This window comes from Astatotilapia calliptera, chromosome 23 (genome assembly GCF_900246225.1).
Source record: "Astatotilapia calliptera chromosome 23, fAstCal1.2, whole genome shotgun sequence".
NCBI lineage: Eukaryota > Metazoa > Chordata > Actinopteri > Cichliformes > Cichlidae > Astatotilapia > Astatotilapia calliptera.
Window position 1 is genome coordinate 33,968,368 of NC_039323.1, and position 11,647 is coordinate 33,980,014.

The window sequence follows — 11,647 nt, forward strand, 5'->3', positions numbered from 1 at the left end:
CTTTACTGGTTATAATAAAAAAGTGATCTGACTACTCTTGTGCAGTACTTTATAATGTGCTACAACTAACACTGGTCACAGGGAAGAAAAAAAAAGCCTTGGAAAAAGCCTGCAGGTGTGACTCAGTGTTCACTGTACCACTGTATTCCCCAAGATGGACAGAAGGCTGGGTATTGATTATGTGGAGCACATCTTTTGTCCCATGTCCCTTCTCTGAAGGAAAAAAAAGAGAGAGGGAGAAGAGAGAGAGCAAGCCAATCTATAACCTGTCACTGTCTCTCCCTTGATGGCTGGATGATGGATGACTGCATCCTCTCTAACAATGCTAAAGCACTCCCTGTGTGGGAGGCCTTTTACACAGGGGCAAGGTAGGAACTATATGTCTCTCTGTGTGTAGGGGGAGACAATTAGCACCTTTTTTTGCACATTACCTGACAGCTGACATTCAGCCCTCACATGTTTGATATGACACTGAGATTGAAGGTCAACCATTTTGGACTGTTCTGAGTAAAGATGTACTGAAGGTTAAAGAACTAGTTTTTTTTTGACTGTGCTCCCTCTTTTTGCTCTACACGCCACAAACCTTACAAATTATGTGTCTCAGGCTTTGTGATCTCTACAATATCCACAGTCACTGATGCGATGCATCTCAAATCAGAAAATCACCCCACAAAAATCAGAGATGATGAAAGCCTTAAGCGCTTGCACAGTTGGCAGAAGGGGGATGGAGGGGAAGGGAGAGCGGGTTTCTGCCTCCCACTCCTTCTCTTGTTCAGTCTTTGGGGCCTCCACTGGGTCTCTAGGCTTCATGTCTTTGCTCCCATCTTCCTGTCTTCATTTCTGACTCCCTTACTCGCTCTGTTGCTTTTCCTCTCTCAGCCTTTTTCCTTGTTCTCTCTCACCCACTCTTTATCCCTCCCTATCTGGTTGTTGGTTGCTCCCAGGGGCTTAATTTATGGTTGTGGAGCTACAGAAACACAGGGATGACAACCCACGCTCTCCTTTGCTTTGTTAGCTAGCTAGCTTGTTGGTTGGCTCGCTGACTGGCTGGGAGTACAGAGTGTGTGTGTTCTATATAAAATGTTTTTCCTTCTCTAACATTCCAGTCTCTCATTCTCTTTTTTTCCTTTTCAGATATGTGCAGCTGGTTTTATGATGTTACAATCAATGTCAGCCGATTCATGTAGCATGTGCACCTTGAAATTTTCCATAGAGAGGCTTTTTTAAAGATAAATGTTATTTGTACTACAAAAAAGGCCGGATCATTCCGATGGCTATGTAGCACAGTCTTCTATGAGACATAACTGCACTGTATGAAGAGTTTAAGATGAAAAAGGATTACATCATATAGTTATAAAGTCTAGAGGATGCAGATGTGCAAGGCAGTTTGTGTAAAAGACAGAATTTAGAATTCTATATAGCCTGTACTTACATGGTCCGCGGCCCGGCGTCCGGGGTGCTGTTGGGATGCCCACGCCCACGGGCGTGGCTGCTAACCCCACACCTGCATCCCATCCCAAGCGATCACCAGGTGGACTATTTAATCCTGCCCTACCTGCTGCTCCACGCCAGTCCGTAGTCGCCTCTCAGCGGTAACGTACACCTGTGGGAGAAAAAAAAAACCCTTATGACAAATTGTCCATTGGAACTGACTCTGTTTAACCCTGTGTACTCAGATCACAACTCGGCGTTTTTGCGAGCCACCTGCCTGTCCACCTGTCCGCCTGAGATTCGGAAGCACTATCAGCCTCGCCGTCTCGACCCTTTTGGAGCCCCCCCCTCTGGTTCACTCAGCCCGGCTACCTCCGTAAGACGTATACTCCACCTTCCCTCGTATGCTGCCTTTTTTCCGCACCCCAGTAATCTGTTTCTCTTTTTTTGTTTTGCAGCTTCTCACAGCCCCGCTCTCGGCGTTCCCTGCGCAGTTCACCTCCCCAGTCCCTCGGTTTCTTCTGGTTCCATACGTTGTTTTTTCGGCTACCCTCACGGGACACCTTTAGTTATAATAAATTTGCTTTCTTTATTCCCTCCTACCCTGGTGTGTGTGTTCTGCTTCTGGGTCCAGCTTGCGCACGGAATATCGGTTCATTACATGTACTATATAACAACGGCAGCTAATATTTCCTTCACACCAACATATAAAGTGGACATTGTAATCTAGGCTAGACTATCCACATGTGAGCTGACAAACTAGTGGTGGTGGATTGCTCCAAATATTGATAATATAGATACAAACTTTGAGAATAGAAACAAAGTATTGATCCAATACCAGTACCAAAGTTGTGAATTGTCTTAAATTAACTATTTCTTTGGAAATTAAAACATATACATTTGACTGTCATGTCTATTTTATTTATAGTCCATAGTATACTTAAATAACATGTACACTCCAGATCTACCAAATGCCGAGTTTCAAAAATTAAATTCATGTCATGACTCACTGCTCTCCCCTACATAAGATGCCTTTATAAGTTAAAAGTATCGGTATTAGTATCAGCAATACTGGCCCATTATTTACTTGTTAGTGGATCAATACTAAAATTTGCAGTATCACACAACACTACCAGAAACACCTAGACACTAGGCAGATATGGATATAGATATACAAAGTTAATGTCAATAACTACATGTAAGGACAGGCTAGGGTAAGTTTTGTACAGACTGTATTAAAAAATAGTCCTGTAAAAAATGAAGTACACCCTCACTCAGTTTTAAGGTTTTATGTTTCAGGACTTATAATAACTCAAACTAATTATTTTTTGTATGACTTTATCAGTCTATCACATTGTTACACTTTTTCTGTACAGCATTGCCTCAGTTCAAATGAGGTTTCATGCACAGCTTCCACAGCATTGTAGTTAGCCTGAGGTCCAGTTTTTGACCATTTGACCATTGCAACAATTTGATTTTTTTCTTTTTCAGTTACTCTTTTGTTGATTTCCTGCCGTGCTTGGGATCATTGTCCTATCGCATGACTCAGTTTTAGTCAAGCTTTAGTTGACAGACACATTGCCTCACATTTGACTCTAGAATAATTTTGGTATACAAAGAATCCATGTCCAACACAATAATTGTAAAGTGTGTAACTGAACACAGTAACTGAAAACCTGTATGCAGGAAAAAAGACAAGAAAGCTGAAATTGGGTGAAGCACATGAAAAAGAGCCCTCTAGGCCATGGCCATTAAAAGGTGGCTTCCACTTCCTATACAGTGTTATGCTGTGTGTAAATTTGAAACCATAAAATGTACAAAATGTACACTGTAAGGCTATATGTTTAACTTATACAGCTCTGACAAAGAATATGTGCTTCTGAGACCAGAGCAGGAAGAGCTGTGATATTGTTCACCACCCTAACAGTAGCAACCTGTAAGCTGACGCCAGGGGCTGGTTGGGCCAAGAGAATGCTGGCCTCTGGCTCTTGTCACAAGTCGTGGAGCTTATCAGGCTCCAGCCTCGAGAGAAAGTTCAAGCAGTGAGGGATGATGTGGAGGAAGTAGGAACAGGTGTATGTGGAAATACAACAGCAACAGTTGTTATAAGTGGCTTCCTCTTAAGATTAGCATTTTATTGTTTTGGAGTCTGAGACGTGACTTTACAAGATCGATCCTGCTTATCTTCCCAACTTTCCAAAGTGCTTCAAAAGATGTGCTGTGCTGCTATGGAAACACAGTTGAAACAGCTCATCAAGGGATACCATCGAGGAGCTCCCAAATGATTTGTGGGGGAACTGGAGACTTATAGAGCCAGATGTTATTCTTTCCCTGCCGTGACATGATTGTGGGCAAGGCCATCTCTGAGTCAGTGGTGAGGACCAGGAGGGCCGTTGCTGCTTAATTGACGTTTGTGGCTAACTCTGGGAAAAGAATACGGGGCTTTAGGGGTCACAGGGTTGTAAAATGATAAATGATAGACATGTTGTCTGTTGGTCATAATCTGTTTCAGGCTAGAGAGCAGGTGGAAACTCCTCTGCTGGCAGTTTGATGCCATTGCAATCTGTTGCCACCTTATGCTTGGGTATATGGTTAGCAGGTTGATGCAGAGAGAGACAGCGCTGGTGTGGACACTGTGGAGACAAAGAAAGCCACATATGTGGGTCTGTGGATCCCCTGTCACCAGAGCATTGAGAGCCAGAGAGAAAGCTTGTAAATAAGGAAGCTGAACTGTTTAGGTCCTCCTTTAGGGCTTCTGGAAGTTTCTTAACCCAATCGAAAATTTGTAGACTATGCTTAAAAACTAGGTCTGTGCCAGGAAACCCAACACTCTGTCCAAGAAAAGTGGTCAAATATTCAGCCAGAATTATGCCAGAAGCTTGTCAATAGCTACCAAAGTTGTCTGGTCAAGGTGTAACTTGCTAAGAGACATTTAACTAGATATTAGCGGTATTATGTTATGCCATGTAGCAAGCAGGTTTACTAATCCAAATTCAAAACTCAGGACTTGGGATAAAAACAAAAGTCAAGTCTTTTTTGTGCGATTGTTCAAAACATATTTAAAATAATCCACAGGAAAACTATCTGGGAAAATATGCTTCTAGAAGAACAGAAGCCTCGGTAAACTCAGAGCAACAGAATACATTGCAATGAGGGCAAATACGAACTACAGGAACACGGAGCAGAAATAAAGAGTTGTATCATTCATTGACTGAAACTTTTCCTGGGTGAACCACTTAGTCCTGCATCTCTTAGGGGTAGGTGAAAGTGCTGTCAATGGTAATGGGTAACTGTCTCTTCTGCCCTTACTTTCTGTGTTTTCTGGTTCATCAAAACAATGTAAGAAAGCCCAGATGAAAATTTAATTGAAACTGTGTGTCTAAACAAAGCCTCTAGCCGAGGGCCCGAAATGATCAAGGGGTCTTACAAAGTGACTCACACGAAGGTGGAAAGACTGTGATGTGTATTATACAGTCATACATTTCACTGCCAGATGTATTATATGAAAACAAAGTGGTGGGTGTCTGTATACTGTAAGAGCCTTATTCATGAATGAGCAGTTATTATACATGACCTGGGAGAAATGGAGTAAGCTGTCAAACACAGAGCGGAAATCGCTGAAAATAAGGCGCGATAGAACAGTAGTAAATACTAAAAAAAGCAACATGCCTTACAGGTCATTTAAAAAGGCAAACATAATCAGATTTCTAGGTAAAGTGTTGAGTTTGTATCCAAAAAAATATGTTTTTTTTTTTCAAATCTGGTCAAATGCTCAGAATCTTGAGGTTTCCTTTATCTAAGTGTTCGACTCGGATGGATGTACCGCTTCCTCATCGAGCGAATGCCTGAAAGAAATTTCCCACTGTGGTCTCTCAGCTGCACAGCCAGGGTTCTGAAAGCCCACACATTTCTGAAAGGCCTTGTTCTTAAAGATTAAGATGAACTAGACAAGACGAGTTTCAAAAATACTGTGGTTTGTTTGAAAGCTAGCATGCGAATGGCAGTTTGCGAGTGAATGATGGCGAGGAGCGAAATCTGAATTCAGGATGAGTGTCAGGTTAATATTCTCCTGCTCTCTGCCTAGACTATAATTCATTCTTGAATCGCTGCACGGCGAGAGACATGAAAGCCCTTTACTTCCCTCTTCTCTGTTCTCATCAGTTGGAGGCTTGTATGCATCCTCTCGATTACCATCGCTCATCTTTTCTCTTTTGTTTCTCCCCTCGTGTCCCCATTCAATCCATTTTCATTTCCCCCTCAGTTCCCTTTACAGCTGCTTTCATTTCATCCCAATCTCTCAATCTTCCCCAACTGCTATTCGACACCATTTTCACCAGCTCTCCAACAAGCCCTGTCTCACTTCCTCCAACTGTCTGTCATCTTTCTTCCCTTTTCTTTTAACCTTCTGTTCTTTGTTTTTTTCCCCACGACTGCTCCCTCCCCAGACTTCCCCTCTCTTATTGGCATATTTTGTCTGCTCCTTTCTCTACTTCCATCCCAACACACGCACTCGCCTCCACTCTGTCAGATGCATTCTTCTCTCCTCTGTCTCTCGCTCTCCCTCCGTTCTTAGCAAAGCCCTCTATGGACCAATTAAGTCCTCCAGCTTGATGTCTTTCCCAACCCTATACTCTCAAGCCGAGTGGACAGTTCAAGTGGTTCAAGGAGGACCTGGGCGCTAAGACACACACACACACGCAACACAGTCGTAAAACTTCAATATATTTCAAGTCCTTGTTAAAAGTGTGGTAAGTATTTGCAGATTTCCAGTTCTTTTACATGGAGTCGTTAAGCCATCAGACAGCCTCATCTCTACCAGCGCAGTCTCATGGGAAAAATATGAAAGTCAAGAAAATGTCTATTTGTGTAAATGAGCCAGTCAGTATGATTTTGAGGCTAAAGATTAAAATTGGACGAATCTTTCATAACTGCAATTGCGTACATTTTCAGGAGCAACCAAGACAAAGACACAACCATTGCATTTCAATCCAAGCCAAGCTCTTAATCTAACCGAGTAGTTTAATTGGGTAACACTAACTCGGTGTCTTCCACGAGTAATGATGACTGCTTCCAAAAAGCTGTCTTCCTCATGTACTGCAAAAAAAGAGTAAGAGAAATATAAACAAGCTTTAAGCACTTTGAATTAGTGTACTGTGCAGTGGCAGAATTGCCAAATGAAAAGGTCTGAATCGTGAAAGAGGCCCTAACACAGCAGAAATTGCTGTGTTTGGTGGGGGGAAAGAAAGGGATAAAACTCTCTGGGCATATTACACAACACACCAGGGTACTGTCACATTTGTGTGCAGCTCATTTCTCTTGCAGTTCTGGCACTAACACTAAGAAACATTTGTGTGTCAAACTTGCATGCGGTGTCAGGCTTGGAAGTTTTTCAAGTGACATTCGAGGCTTAAAAATAGCTTTAAAAAGAATAAATTGCTGTGCATTTTCACTGGTATGGTAATGTGATCTTAAAGACGAAACTGGTGGATAGAACTAAACCAAAAATATTAATATTAATATTAGAATATTAATATTAAAATGAATATATTAATATTAATATGTTCATATAATAGAGAAATATCCTAGCAAGTAATCAAACCCTGCAGTTAGTTAGAGCTTTTTAATGACGTAAGTTGCAGCCTTCAGAATTCTTTGTTATGTACTACTCGCATTGTTGAAAACCCACACCCGACCCCCACCCCTGTTCAAAAAAAAAAAAAAAGACTGATCTGACAGTTCTAGAACTGAACTTCTCTGTGTTGCTCAGCTCTCCCTCCACAGTCAGACAAGTACCTGCTGAACACAGATGACAGACTGTCTACCATCCAAAAACCGTCTCACGGCAGCAAGGATGAGGCTGCATGTCAATTAGCATTGAGAAATAAAATGAAGTCATTCAGAGATACTCAATAGATCTTGATTGGGGTGAAGAAAAAAAACTGAATGAGTCACCCTTAAAAAATAAAGGTAGGCACATTTCATAATGCCCAAAAAAGAAGGATTTATCAGAATTAAATGGGCATTATGAACTAAAAGCCCCATCAGTGTATTTATGCTGAAAGCCAGCAGCTACAATGGCACCATTAGTAGATTGAGGGTGAGGCTGAAATGGGTGAGATATGTAATAGCTCTGTGTTCCATCATTGCTGGCTTTAAAATAAAACTAAGACTGCAAGGTTAAAGTGCTGACTGTCAGTTGCAATTTAAGGGTGTTTACATCCATGTTGGAAGAACTATTTTGGAATGGTAACGCCTGTAAAACTGGACTTTCCCTGAGCTTTCAGTTTCGTCACAGTTGATGGATGCTAATACAACTACTGCCCATTAACCCTCCCAGGGTATGGGCCGCCCAAGGTAGATCTCAAGAGATTTCTGTCCTGGGCCATTCTTTCCAGATTGGTCCAGGTGTAGCCCAACTTTTTTGCTTCTATAGGTTTTCCTGGTCAAAAGTAGAATTGGTTCAGTGGCTTCCTTTCGCCTTTCACCACCTAGCATCATTTGTTCCTGAGCGGCTGGGGGTCCTCCATCTTCCAGAAAGTTAGTCTCTGTTTTTCTGTTTAGCTTTTCTGTAGTGGTAACCCCACACTCGACCCTTCTCCTTTTTCATCCGAGCTTGGGACCGCCAATGGCGGAGTTAGATGATGGATGGTCTGGAGCTATTTGTTTTCCCTGAATATGCCTGAGTCTGCCAAACCTGCTTGGTTTTAGCATTTTTAAGCACAAGCAAAACTAACGAGAAAGTAGTCCACAAGTCAACTATAATAAAACCGATTGGTAGTTAGCATCCAGAATGTCATGGATTCATAGCCACTGGCCACCTGGGGCCTTTCTATATGTCTGTTCTCCCCTGTTCTCTGACTTCCTCCCACAGTCTAAATGCATGAATCAGTTAGGTTAATTGGTTTATCAAGGTTGGACATAGGTGTGCAAGTGAGTGTAAATGGTTGTCTGTCTCTCTTTGGCAGCCCTCTGATGCCTCTAGGCCACTATTTTATCCTGATAATTGCCCAGATTTACTGTCCTAAAAGAAATCATAGGATCATCATTAATAATAATAATGATTAATAATAATAAAAGAAATAAATGAACGCATTTTCCTTTATTATTGTCAGTATTGTATTATTGTCATTGATGTTCATGCTGACAGCTCTGTGAAACTAGGGAATGAAACACTGTAAAGCCCATTTTATTTGGGGGTGTCACTCATTGCAGTTTTGCAAAGGCATTCAAACGGTTTTCTTTACACAGAAGGTGGTGGAGATTGACATCCTGGGTTATGACATTAGCGAGACAGGTCTGTTTCTCTCAACTCATGTTTAATATAAGGGTTACTATTGTGAAGAGGCGTATTTGATCCCAAAACAGATTCCTTATCCCTAAACCTAACCAAGCAATTTGTAGTGCCTAAACTCAGAACAGCAAGTGAAAATGAAACAAACCAGCAAGAAACATAACATAAATATAAAGGTCCCAATAGGACCCTTGGCTGGCAAAGTTATTCCACTATGATTCCACTCCAACATCCTAATGAAGACTGTGAAGGCCTCTGAAAATGGGACAGTTCTCTCTTGGCAGCCGATATTGACACAAGTGGTACGTCAAGGCACTGCCACCAACAGGAAACCTCATGCATAAAAAGATAGGCCTTTTGAACTATAAGTAATTTCTTATATTAGAGTTTTACCTACTAGGAAAAGTGTATTGTCAGAGTTCATTTACACAGCAGTGCATCGTGATTAATGACAAATTCTGAACTTAGAGAGTTCTACAGGCTAGAAATAAGATAGACATGAGTAAACACAAAAAAGTTCAGATATATTTCATAGTGCTTGTGTAACCCAGCTGGAGAAACGGGTAAAAATATGATAAGCTTTATAATGTATTTGTTTAGTTGCAGAATCGTTCTTTTATTTGTTTTTTATTTTATTGTCGCAAGAGGTGATAATGTGAAAAAATTTGTTTATTTCCACACTTCCTGCTGTGCCGAGCAGGAACTTTTATTTTGAAGGTTAACAGGAAGTTTTGTGTTTTTACATGGCGTATTGTTACCGGCCACTCCAGGAAAAAGAAAAAATCAGACGCTATCTTGATTAGCAGCAGAAACTGTCTTGGTTACGGAAGCAAAGTTTCGTAAAAGTTGTTAAAAAGTGTTCAGAGGTTTTCGGCTAACATTTCAATAGTGAGTTGAATGTTAGACAGAACTGTCGAAATCAGCAGAGGTGGTGGCTACGTTAATAGCGTTCCACGTGTCTCAGTAAGCTAACTGATTTACCTTCTATGTTCAATGATCATGACAATGATGCTAATCATAGTAGTTAATGCATATTTCTCTACTGTGTCATGTCAATGATGAGTGTTTGTGTTATGAGGGAACAAATACAATTTGATAGCTTTTGTGCCAAATTTAGTGTAACATATGTTCTGAAGAAATTTAAGCGTTAACATTTGTATTTCATTTGTCTAATAATTGTGTTAAGTGTGTGTCTATTGCAACTATGTTGGTTAGACAGAAGTTCTAACATGAGTTACAATTTAATCTGTTAACTGAAGAGTACCACAATTTTTCAGGATGTAAGTAATTGCAAATTTCAGTTATTGTTGTTGAGTTTATGATTAAGTTGAATGTTGAAATAAGTGATAGATCAGAGACTATAAACCTGTTTTTAAAATACAGGTTAGGTCTTTTAGTGAGCTTTGAGCTCGACGAGAAAAGACCAGTGATTCCAATTGATGGCGAGCCTCCCAGTGTGATTTCCAGGACCCAGATCTGCACAACCAATCAGACGGCCAATGGTTTATCTGGTTTCTGGTAGGATTCCACCAGTCACTCCAACTGGCAACAGTGAACAGATAGAAAGAGTGCACTCTAGACTATAAAAACACTAAGTGTGAAACTTCACTGGACCCCTTTTTTTTCTGACTGACAGATCATTGCAGATCATTCCCTCATTCAATGTGTGTTTTGACTTGACTGACCCTCTACTCTACAAACTCTGAGGAACAAACCGAACTATAAGGTTGCAACCTAACAAATACTTTCAAAGGGTCAATTTCAATAATTAAGGACAATGCATTTTATTTCTATTTCTATTTTAATTTTATTTTCTAGTTGTTTTTCTATGAAAATGTTGTGAAACTGTTACTGTTGAAACTAAAGTCACAGTTAACTGAAATTTCTGTGTGTTATGATTATTCGCACTCATGTCCAGCTCCTCCCCGAACCTAGAGTGAGGTGTACTTACCCAGGAGTGGGTTACACTTGTCTTAGGTATGTTTCTCTTTAGAAAAAACAATAATAAAGTAAAACTTTAACACAATTCAGCTACATACTAAACTTAGGGGACAAAATCAAAGTATTGTTCCTATTGCACTAGCATCCATATGATACAAATACCAGCGGTGGTATACTATTGATATTTGGATCAACCTGTATTGATGTCATAGTGACTTCGGCATATAGCAAGCAAGCTCATGAACTTCTTTTGGAGTCCAGCTTTAGTTAAACTAAAGGTTTGCTGTTTTGGAGATTTAGCCCTGGCATCATTCTCCTCTTCAACGGGCCAGCAGTGTTGCTGATCTGAGCTTGCAATTTCTGTTTTCCTAGGTATCCTTTTTAGCATTAGCATTCAAATCAATGCTAATGCTACTACAAATACACTGAAGACATACATTTTCTTTATTCTTTTTCCCCCAGTGCATTTATCACGCATCAAATAATTGATGCACTGGGAGAATTTTGTGACTCAATCTCTTTGCCAAGCACCCTTTGACACGAAAACTGGAGGAGCAAGGATCAAATAACTAACCACTTCTACCTTTTAAGCCACAGCCAATCTATATCAGGGTTTAGATTCTTACACAATACTTGTTAGTAGCATCACTTCGTTGTTTTGGTCTCTGCGAATAAGTACGGAGAACATAGAAAACAGCCAGCCTTATCCTCAGAGGATCTCAACTCTAACCCTCTAGTCAGTTTCATTTCCAACACAGTCTCCTAGAGTAGAGACAAATAACACCACCTAAAAGAAATCCTAATTGTTTCTGACTGACTCTTGTCAGGATTTATTGCAGAAGCATCAAGAAATTTGAACCTGCATGTGTAAAACAACAAAGGATTATTGATGATATTTGTCCAACTGGAACTTCAACAGACATGCACTTTTGTCTTTCTTCAAACATCCAAGACGAAGCTCCTCATAGGCATGGGGACATGCAA

The 11,647-nt window shown here is 40.6% G+C and overlaps 1 long non-coding RNA gene across 2 annotated transcripts; it reads left to right on the forward strand.

The window, feature by feature from the left end:
* The first annotated feature begins 1,122 nt into the window (after positions 1-1,122).
* On the forward strand, positions 1,123-2,033 carry LOC113016580 (uncharacterized). Of its 2 annotated transcripts, XR_003271262.1 has the most exons (3): positions 1,123-1,592; positions 1,677-1,807; positions 1,890-2,033. It is a non-coding gene; the product is annotated as an uncharacterized LOC113016580 (long non-coding RNA). The 2 variants fall into 2 exon arrangements; XR_003271261.1 differs by lacking the exon at positions 1,123-1,592 and having other exon boundaries at positions 1,603-1,807.
* Positions 2,034-11,647: the final 9,614 nt, after the last annotated feature.